The sequence below is a fragment of the Salminus brasiliensis genome, chromosome 5 (assembly GCF_030463535.1).
Source record: "Salminus brasiliensis chromosome 5, fSalBra1.hap2, whole genome shotgun sequence".
Taxonomy (NCBI): Eukaryota; Metazoa; Chordata; class Actinopteri; order Characiformes; family Bryconidae; genus Salminus; species Salminus brasiliensis.
In genome coordinates, this window is record NC_132882.1 from 13,294,411 (window position 1) to 13,305,890 (window position 11,480).

An 11,480-nucleotide genomic window follows, 5' to 3' on the forward strand; every position below is an offset into this window, starting at 1 on the left:
ATACAGTAGAGCTTCCAGCATTTTGCCCCACATGGACTATCTTCTTCCCTCAGCAATCTAATTTCAACTGGGTCTCTCTCTCGACATGCAGAATGGCAGAGCTATTTCCGACATTCTCTGCTGTGGAGGGTCTCAGTGCTGGTAAAGGGCCTCTCGCATTTGTCCACTTTCATCACTATATGTCAGTGTGTGGAGAACCTTGTAGCTGCATTTTTCGGAGTGGATGCTTCAAACTCCAAACTTCACATCATATACACTTCCACAAAATAGCTGAAGAGACTCTGAGCATTGAGGAGCACCACCAGCCTTAGAACACAGAGGCAACGCTGAAATGTTGAAACAACAAAGTAAACAACAGAGGTTCCCAGACAAACACTGAGTTTCTCTTCCCCACTACTCACAGCAATGTCTGATTCACAGGTGCACAGGACGCACACGCCCACATGCGCACATACACACACACACACGCACAAAAACACAGACAGACAGGCCCGCACACATTACTGTAAATTAACCCCTTCTGGAAATCATCTCCATTAGAAGTAACTAACTATTTTAACATCAGCAGCATCACATATAGCCTACACACACACTCACACTGGCTAGCTTAAATACAATAGCAGAATGTGGGAGCATACAAACACGTCCCTTATTTATTCTTAAATATACCACTGCTGTCAAAAACCTCATATTTCCAAAATAGCAACTTTTGACTAAACTAAAAAATGTAAAACAGATATACAATATATATATATATATATATATATATATATATATATACATTTTTAGTTTTCTCCATGGTTTAATCCCTGTAGCCGCTCTTTACACTGTATAAATCATTTCTGACCAGCAGACCAGCTCTAAATTACTTGGAATCAGCTCTTATTTTACTTTGATGTTCATTCAAACTTAAAATAATTTTGTCTACATACATATGTATACTGTATATGGAATGATAATAAGCCCTATATGTATTATATATTGTCACTTTCAGGCAAAAACCTTGTATCTTAGATGTATTGTCATTTAAAATTCGATTTCAATGTAATTTAAATTTGGTATTTAAATTAGTTGTTCTTTACATACAAAAGTTTATATAACAGACCAATATGAATAGACCAATAGAAATGCTCCAATGTTGATTTAATAAAATATGGAATAAAATATTTTTACATTGCATTAATTTCATTTCCCAGTCCTGTATTTTGGAGATATGATGTTTTTACATAAGTAGCCATATGTAAACATAATGCTGACTATGTGTCCTGTATCTGTACAAGTGTCCACATGCAGAAAAATAAACAATAATAATATAAAACATGATGGAAATACACCAAAGTGACTAAGGTATTTTAGGAAGATATTGTTCTTCTACTGTAAAGTTGTCATTTTGGAGATATTATATTTTCGTGCAATTACACAATCATTCAAACACGCTATAATTGATACATAGAATGTGGATTTATATGCATAATTTAGGCAGAAGTAAGCTACGCCCTAATCCTAGTCTCAACCTAATCCTAAACTTTAAGGAAGTAGTTTAAAAGTGTTCTATCCAAAATCAAGATATTAACTCATTTATAGATGCTGGTTTTCTTATAAGGTCAAGACTCTTTCATCTAGAAGGAAGATGTAGGAAATACACACATACACACATACACTCTGAAGGGATGGCACCTCCCCAGCTGGATAGTGGTTAAGTCAACTTGCTAAACGTCTAGAAAAGTCAAAGTTGTGCAGATTGAAATCTCAGTAATCAGCACAGTTTTACTGGAACCCACTTCTTCTCCACTGTCACCTCAAATAAGCTGTCTGTGCTGCCAGTGGATCATCTAATGAAATAAGATGCTGCATGTTAAGAGTGTGAGGCATCACTGCTCTGTACACCACTTCAAACTGTACAACGTGACAGTGCTGATCTGCCCTCAGGGAAAACCTCTTCAACAGCACTCAGGAGGACGGCAAGGACAGACGCGGCCTGATCTTAGATCAGTGTACACACTCTGACGTGCCTGACAGACATGGGCCCCTATCTGACAACTCCACTGAGCACCTTCAGAAATGTCCACCAGAAATGCCTGTGTTCTCAAAGAATCCCTGAAGACCAACATGAGCACAAACACTATTAAAAATAAAGGTTCTTCAACTAGTTCTTGGAGGGATGCCTTAGAAGAACCACCGTTGGTTCCTTAAGGAATCATGTTTGTAACAGGCAAGTGAGTGTGAAGAACCTTGACTTGAAGATGAAGATATTATCCAATTTAAAGGTTCCTCACACTCAAATCTCTATAACAAACATGGTTCTTTAAGAAACCAAAGGTGTTTTTTCTATTGTAAAAGTCTAAAGAACCTTAATTTGATGTAAAGGTTCTTTCCCAATTTAAATGTTCTTCACAATCACACAGCAACTAAATTGTTCTATTTTAAAGGTCTAAAGAACCTTGACTTGATTTAAAGGTTCTTCATTCAAATATCTATTAAAACATGGTTCTTTAAGGAACCACAATTGTTCTTCTATTGTAAAGGTCTAAAGAACTATGGCTTGATTTAAAAGTTCTTCACAATCACACAGCTCTACAACTAAATTGCTCTTCTATTTTAAGGATCCAAAGAACCTTGACTTGATTTAAAGGTTCTTCATTCAAATGTCTATTAAAACATGGTTCTTTAAGGAACCGAAATTGTTCTTTTATTTTAAAGATCTAAAGAACCTTGACTTGATGTAAATGTTCTTCACCAGTTTGAAGGTTCTTCACTTACATATCCACACAAACATGGTTCTTTATGGAATCAAAAATTTTGATTTTCTATTTTAAAGATCTAAAGAACCATGACTTGATTTAAAGGTTCTTCACCAATTTGAAGGTTCTTCACTCGCATGTCTATCACAAACATGGTTCTTTATGGAATCAAAACTGTTCTTCTATTTTAAAGATCTAGAGAACCATGACTTCATTTAAAGGTTCTTCACCAATTTGAAGGTTCTTCACTCACATATCTATCACAAACATGGTTCTTCATGGAACCAAAATATTTTCTATTTTAAAGGCCTAAAGAACCATGACTTGATTTAAAGGTTCTTCACCAATTTGAAGGTTCTTCACTCGCATGTCTATCACAAACATGGTTCTTTATGGAACCAAAACTGTTCTTCTATTTTAAAGATCTAAAGAATCTTGACTTGATGTAAATGTTCTTCACCAATTTAAAGGTTCTTCACACTCACACATCTCTATGACAAACATGGTTCTTTTAGGTACCAAAAGTGGTTCTTCTATGGTACTTAAAGAACCTTTGGCAGCAGGTTTATTTTTAAGAGTGCATCCGGTCCAAACAAGCACCAGCTTCCAGCAGTCAAGCGCCAGTCTGGAAGACTGACTATACCAGTATCAGCAGTCCATGACTTACCTCTGTGAACCGGACACTCCGTTACACGAGTCTAGAACCCTTCATATCCACTAACGCACTCAGCTCCCCTCTTCACCTTTCCGCGTGCAGACTGAGAGTGTGTGTGCAAGCGAGAGAGAGAGAGAGAGTAAGACAAATACAGAGAAGAGGAGTAGTGAGTGTGTGAGTTAGTGAGTGTGTGAGTTAGTGTGTGTGTGTGTGTTTGTGAGTATGCATGTATGTGTGAGGTTCCCTCACGCGCAGTGCGCACCTGCCACGCGCGCGACAGCTGCGCGCAGAGGAGCAGCTAGCAGAGCAGGGCGCGCGAGGGCTATTTTAGCCAGAGCAGCAGCGGCTAGAGCTGTTACAGACCCCCTCCCGGTCAAAGGGGGGCTGTGTGTTGGTTAATAAACTTTTCTGAATGTCTTAAAGTAAAGAAAGGCTCACTTTACTGGAGGCGTGAAGAAAAGAGGCACTCAGGCTCACCCTGCATCTCCTCGTCGATGTGCTGATGAGACTGAAAGCAGCAGCAACGTGGCTAAGAGAGTAAACTCCAACCTCAGCCTGTGAAGCACGTGTGTCTGCTCCTCTACACTTGAGAAAAGTCTCTGTTTGGTGTGAGAAGTGTGTGTTTGCCTCTGTGACAGTGCACGGTGGTCCTTTAAACGGGGGATAATGAGTGTGTTCTGTTCTGAACGATCCTCAGTCACTACCTCTCTGAAGGTATTTATCAGAACAAATCCAGCCCTCCTGATGCCAGTGATGTTTTATTGAGGACCACCTATGATTTCTCTGTTGTTTGCATTGTTGAAGTAACTCTAAAGGTCACCTCAGTATTCTACTCCTAAACCGGACCCTAAACCTGGCCCTAACCATGCTAACTCTACCTTACCTTACCTTCATATAACCAAACCCTTCACTGTAAACTTAACCTCAACCTAACCCTAAACCTAACCTCAGTAATTTACACCTAAACCTAACCCTAATCCCAGTAACATATGCCTAAACGTAACCTTCACTAACTTCACTAACTAACTCTACCTTAACATAGCCCTTACCTAATCTTAGTAATCTACACCTAAGCCTAATCCTAAAGTAAACCTCAGTCATTTACACATTAATCAGTAATCCTAATCTCAGTAACATGCATTTAAGCCTAATCCTAAAGTAAACCTCAGTCATTTACACATTAATCAGTAATCCTAATCTCAGTAACATGCATTTAAGCCTAATCCTAAAGTAAACCTCAGTCATTTACACATTAATCAGTAATCCTAATCTCAGTAACATGCATTTAAGCCTAATCCTAAAGTAAACCTCAGTAATTTACACATTAATCAGTAATCCTAATCTCAGTAACATGCATTTAAGCCTAATCCTAAAGTAAACCTCAGTAATTTACACATGAATCTAATCCTAATCTCAATACCATACACTTAAACCTAGCCCCAAGGCAAACCTCAGTAATTTAATCCTAAATTGATTTGTAATATCGTAATCTGCACCTAAACCTAACCCTAACCTACACCCAATCGTAACCATAACCCTACTAACGCTAATCTTAATATAACATACACCTACATTAACCTACACCTAAACCTAACCTCAGGAACCCTTGCCTAGTCTTAACTATAGTCTCAGGAACTTATACATAAACCTAAATGTAACCTCAGGAGTCTATACCTAAACCTAACCTCAGGAATCTACAGCTAAAACTAAACATTAGCCTAAACTTAACCTCAGGAATCTACACCCATACCTAACTACAGCTAAACCTAACCCTAAACTTAACTTCAGTAACATACACCTAATCCTAACCCTAAACGTAACTTCAGTATCATACACCTAAACCTAACCTCAGGAATCTACACCTAAACCTTACCCTAAACTAATCAGTAATTAGTAAAAGACAAAAAAGAAGAAATAACAGAAGAACATAAGAAGAAAATTTAAGACCCCCAGTGAGCAGCCATCAGCGACAGTGGCAATGAAAAACTCCCTCAGAGCTGGAGGAAGAAACCTTGTGAGGAACTAAGACTCAAAAGGGGGACCTGACCCATCCTCCTCTGGTCAGAACTATTTATAAATTATTGATAAAAGTTACCAAACCATCTATACTGTTAAACTGCTCTGTTCATAATCATAATATAAAAATCATGATGTAGTAGAACTTAGTGTAGTCATGGCAGTGATGGTCAGAGTAATGATAGTTAATAGTGCTAATATTAATAGTGGCAGATGGTTAATTTAAACAGTCCATTTAGGTTTTAACATGGTCATTAGGCAATCTACACCTAAACCAAACTCTAAACCCAACCTCGGGAATCTACACCTAAACCAAACTCTAAACCCAACCTCGGGAATCTACACCTAAACCAAACTCTAAACCCAACCTCAGGAATCTACACCTAAATCAAACTCTAAACCCAACCTCGGGAATCTACACCTAAACCAAACTCTAAACCCAACCTCAGGAATCTACACCTAAATCAAACTCTAAACCCAACCTCGGGAATCTACACCTAAACCAAACTCTAAACCTAACCTCAGGAATCTACACCTAAACCAAACTCTAAAACCAACCTCGGGAATCTACACCTAAACCAAACTCTAAACCTAACCTCAGGATTCTACAGCTAAACCTGAATCTACACCTAAACCAAACTCTAAAACCAACCTCGGGAATCTACACCTAAACCAAACTCTAAACCTAACCTCAGGATTCTACACCTAAACCAAACTCTAAACCTAACCTCAGGAATCTACACCTAAACCTGAACCTAACCCTAAACCTAACCTCAGAAATCTATACCTAAACCAAACTCTAAACCCAACCTCAGGAATCTACACCTAAACCAAACTCTAAACCTAACCTCAGGAATCTACACCTAAACCAAACTCTAAACCCAACCTCAGGAATCTACACCTAAACCAAACTCTAAACCTAACCTCAGGATTCTACAGCTAAACCTGAATCTACACCTAAACCAAACTCTAAAACCAACCTCGGGAATCTACACCTAAACCAAACTCTAAACCTAACCTCAGGATTCTACACCTAAACCAAACTCTAAACCTAACCTCAGGAATCTACACCTAAACCTGAACCTAACCCTAAACCTAACCTCAGAAATCTACACCTAAACCAAACTCTAAACCCAACCTCAGGAATCTACACCTAAACCAAACTCTAAACCTAACCTCAGGAATCTACACCTAAACCTGAATCTAACCCTAAACCTAACCTCAGAAATCTACACCTAAACCAAACTCTAAACCCAACCTCAAGAATCTACACCTAAACCAAACTCTAAACCTAACCTCAGAAATCTACACCTAAACCAAACTCTAAACCTAACCTCAGGATTCTACAGCTAAACCTGAACCTAACCCTAAACCCAACCTCAGGAATCTACACCTAAACCTAACCCTAAATCTAACCTCAGGAATCTACACCTAAACCAAACTCTAAACCTAACCTCAGGATTCTACAGCTAAACCTGAATCTAACCCTAAACCTAACCTCAGAAATCTACACCTAAACCAAACTCTAAACCTAACCTCAGGAATCTACACCTAAACCTAACCCTAAACCTAACCTCAGGAATCTACACCTAAACCTAACCCTAAACCTAACCTCAGGAATCTACAGCTAAACCTGAACCTAACCCTAAACCTAACCTCAGGAATCTACACCTAAACCAAACCCTAAACCTAACCTCAGGATTCTACAGGTAAACTTAAACCTAACCCTAAACCTCACAACCCTAAACCCACACTCAGTCCTAATCATAACATTGGTCACCAACCCAAACCTCTATCTTAGTTTTTCATAGAAAGGGTGAGTTTAGATGCAGTTTAGGAGGATCAGATCAATCCTTTACGTGCCCATATATCTTTTAGTCCTCACAGAGATAGTAGTACAAGAACACACACATGCACAGCGATGAGCCACTTCAGAAACCTCTGTTCGATAGACGAACTGTCCCAGTTCCACTCTTTTCATTTTGTTGCTGATTGAACTCAATCAAGTCTGAAGCCTCTTAAGGCTGAAGTTAGGCTGACTCAGCAGCTGCAGTATTCAGCTCTCGACAGGTGGAAGGGAGTGGGAGTCAGTTGAGTGAAAACATGAACAGAAAAGGGCAAATCAGGTCAATGTAACATAAAGAATGTGGGGTTTTAAGGGATTTGACATTAACCCTTTTTAACATTTTAAATTTAAATACAAAATTTAATCCTATACTTGTTATGTCTGACATCCTGACCTTACAATATATATATAGCCAAAAAGTATTTAGTCAGCCACTGACTGTGCAAGTTCTCCTACCTAGAAAGATGAGAGAGGTCTGTAATTTTCATCATAGGTACATAGAGACAAAACAATCCAGGAAATCTCATTGTAGGATTTTTTTTTAAATTTGTAAATTATGGTGGAAAATAAGTATTTGGTCAATAACAAAAGTTCAACTCAATACAACTCAACTCAAACCTTTGTTGGCAATGACAGAGGTCAAACGTTTCCTGTAAGTCTTTACCAGGTTTGCACACACTGTAGCTGGTATGTTGGCCCATTCCTCCATGCAGATCTCTTCTAGAGCAGTGATGTTTTGGGGCTGTCGCTGGGCAACACAGACTTTCAACTCCCTCCAAAGGTTTTCTATGGGTTTGAGGTCTGGAGACTGGCTGGGCCACTCCAGGACCTTGAAATGCTTTTTACAGAGCCACTCCTTCGTTGCTCGAATGGTGTGTTTGGGATCATTGTCATGCTGGAAGACCCAGCCATGTTCCATCTTCAATGCTCTCACTGATGGAAGGAGGTTTTGGCCTAAAATCTTACAATAGATGATGTTTCCATCCCCATGCTTCACATGAGGTATGGTGTTTTTGAGATGCAACTCATCCAAATGCTCTCTGGCAAACTTCAGACTGGCCTGGACATGTACTGGCTTAAGCAGGGGGACACGCCTGGCACTGCAGGATTTGAGACCCTCTCGGCGTAGTGTGTTACTGATGGTAGTCTTTGTTACTTTGGTGCCAGCTCTCTGCAGGTCATTCATCAGGTCCCTTCGTGTAGTTCTGGGATTTTTGTTCACCGTTCTCATGATCATTTTGACCCCACGGGATGAGATCTTGCATGGAGCCCCTGATCGAGAGAGATTATAAATGGTCTTGTATGTCTTCCATTTTCTTACAATTGCTCCCACAGTTGATTTATTCACTCTATTGTAGATTCAGTCTTCCCAGCCTGGTGCAGGTCTACAATTTTCTTCCTGGTGTCCTTCGCCAGCCCTTTGGTCTTGGCCATGGTTAAGTTTGGAGTCTGACTGTTTGAGGCTGTGGACAGGTGTTTCATACACATAACGAGGTCAAACAGGTGTCATTAATACAGCTAATGAGTGGAGGACAGAAGAGATTCTTTAAAAAATTGTTACAGGTCTGTGAGGGCCAGAAATCTTGCTTGTTTGTGGGTGATTTCCTGTGTTTTTTTTTTCTAACTTTGTCTCTCATAGTTGAAGTGTACCTATGATGAAAATAACAGACCTCTCCCATCTTTCTAAGTAGGAGAACGTGCACAATCACTGGCTGACTAAATACTTTTTAGCCCCACTATATATATATATATATATATATATATATATATATATATATATATATATATCTTATGTTTAAAGAAATATTCCAATATTCTTTGTTAGTGAGGTCAGGATGTTGGGTGATTGCCACCACCAAAAGTATTGGATGGAGCACCATCATTCCAGACCAGTCTACTCGAATGTATTTACCTTCCACCTGTTTGAATGGGCTGCAAGTCAAGAGTAGCCAGCCAACCTTACTCCACTGAAAAGGTGCTTTGACCGTAGCACAATAATAACGTGTCACACCAACACACTTCTTACTACAAGAAGTAAACTGTGAACGCAGGATTCAGACGGTGCCTTTTATCATTGCTTCTTTACTTTTATTAAACCAGGAAGGATCCCACTGAGAGGACAATCCTGGTCAAGATAAAGTGTAAAAGATCTGAGGCACTTAAACCATGAAGCATTTTGTTTGTACACTGCATTACTGGAGAGAAACTACAGCTAGTTTTCTTCTTTTCTCTCCCCATCTCTCCCCACCCACCCTCTCCTCTCCTCTCCTGCACCCCTCCACTCCCACCCTCTCTCTCCCACTCCCACCCTCTCTCTCCCTCTCCCACCCTCTCTCTCCCTCTCTCTCCCTCTCCCACCCTCTCTCTCCCTCTCCCACCCTCTCTCACCCTCTCTCTCCCTCTCACCCTCTCCTCTCCTCTCCTGCACCCCTCCACTCCCACCCTCTCCCACCCTCTCTCTCCGCTCCACTGAACACTCTCCACACTGCTCTTTGTTGACTGGGCTGATGGGGGCGGGGCTCTGCGGGACGGGACTCCTATTGTGCGGGGAGATTTGGGGGAAAGAAAGGCAAGAACCGAAACCGCGTTGTTGCAGACGTGCCAAAAGCGTGCAAACGGACTATGGCGAAGGTAGAAACAACTGGTCGCTGGGAGATGCGTGTCTGCCCTCGGTCGTTTGTGTTTGGCGTAAAACAGCTCGAGTTGTAAAGTTAAGGGAAGACCGCGGCGGTCAGCAGTCGTGTGATGGCCATTCTGTGGCGGTGGTGAGTCACAACACCGTTGTTTCTCTCTTTAACTAAGTGAAGTCGACCACGCGCGAATCGACCACAGTTTAGTTTTTCGGTCGTTATATAATTGTACGACAGTCTGGTATGGAAGTCGTTAGCCCGCTTGGGGAAAAGTTAACTTTTCCATGGTAACGCTTAGTCGGGCTCTTTTGTAGTTCGCCAGCTACGACGTTTCTAAGCAACCTGTTGTCTAGGAAACACTGCGCTACACGTTGGCACTCCTAAATACGTGCTGTACGAGCTAAAGCGTGTAGCGTTTTAAGATAGTTGTGTGTATTTTAGAAAACATATTTTGTGCGTTATAACGATATTATACGTCATTTTAAATAAAGTTTATTTTTTAGTTTATTTATTTATTTATTTATTTTAGATTTTAACTAATTAGGGCCTTTCTGGGGCGTGGCCACGTTGATGCCCCGCCCATCACACTTTCCCTCCAAAACACACAAAAAAGCAGGCCAAAATCAAAAGTCTTTCTGTACATAAAACACATTATTAAAGGGGTTTCTTATTATTTGACTTTTTGTGTTTTTGTTATGTGATGGTGTTTTAACTATAGTCTGACTTTTGTGTTTGTGTTGTTTTTTTTTTTTTTAGATGGATTCTGCATTTGCCCTCAACTACTGCCTCATGTGCTCCTTGTGTCCCGGGGTCTGGCAGGCTCGGGGTGCGGTGCACTGTTGTTCGATCTCCCACCAATATTGCACTCGTCCCGGCCTCCCAGACCACGAGGACCTCACAACTCGTTCTGGAGCCACGGAGCCTGACCATGGGTTCTCTAATGCCACTGGACAGCAGGTAGCCTCACTGTTATTTTTTAATTGATTCAGGTATGATGGGTAATTATGTCACATAGGGCAAGTTTGTTACATGATAATAAAAATACAATAATTTCCCCTGAAAACTTGGCCTCTATATAGAAATGTTTTTGCATATTTAACTGAAGTTTATTAAAATGCCATCCCAGAATACCTAAATCCACCCTACAGAAGGTAAACACTCATTTTGCTATATTTGAATGCAATCACACAATTAATATTAATAATATTGTTGCTCTCAGGCAAAAACTTTGTATCTCCCAAATGACAACTTCACAGAAGTAAAAAAAAAAAACCCTTCTCAACTTCTCAAGTCATTTTGGAGCATTTCTACTGGTCCATTGGTGCAAATGGAGATACGTTACTGCATGATAGCAACAATTTATATTTGATTTACGTTATTTATTGAAAAGTTAGTGTCCGCACTTTTAGCTTTAGTTGTTATTTCTACACCAAAACATGCTAAAGTATTGTTTAAATTACCTCAAAGCAAGACTGTATTGAATATCAGTATGAAGTAAAATTTCCTCAAATCCAAATCATAATAAAGCTTCTCTTTTCCCTGTTTAATGTTGATTTAAATGACTAAAGCTCAAGAATCCATACATCTGACAG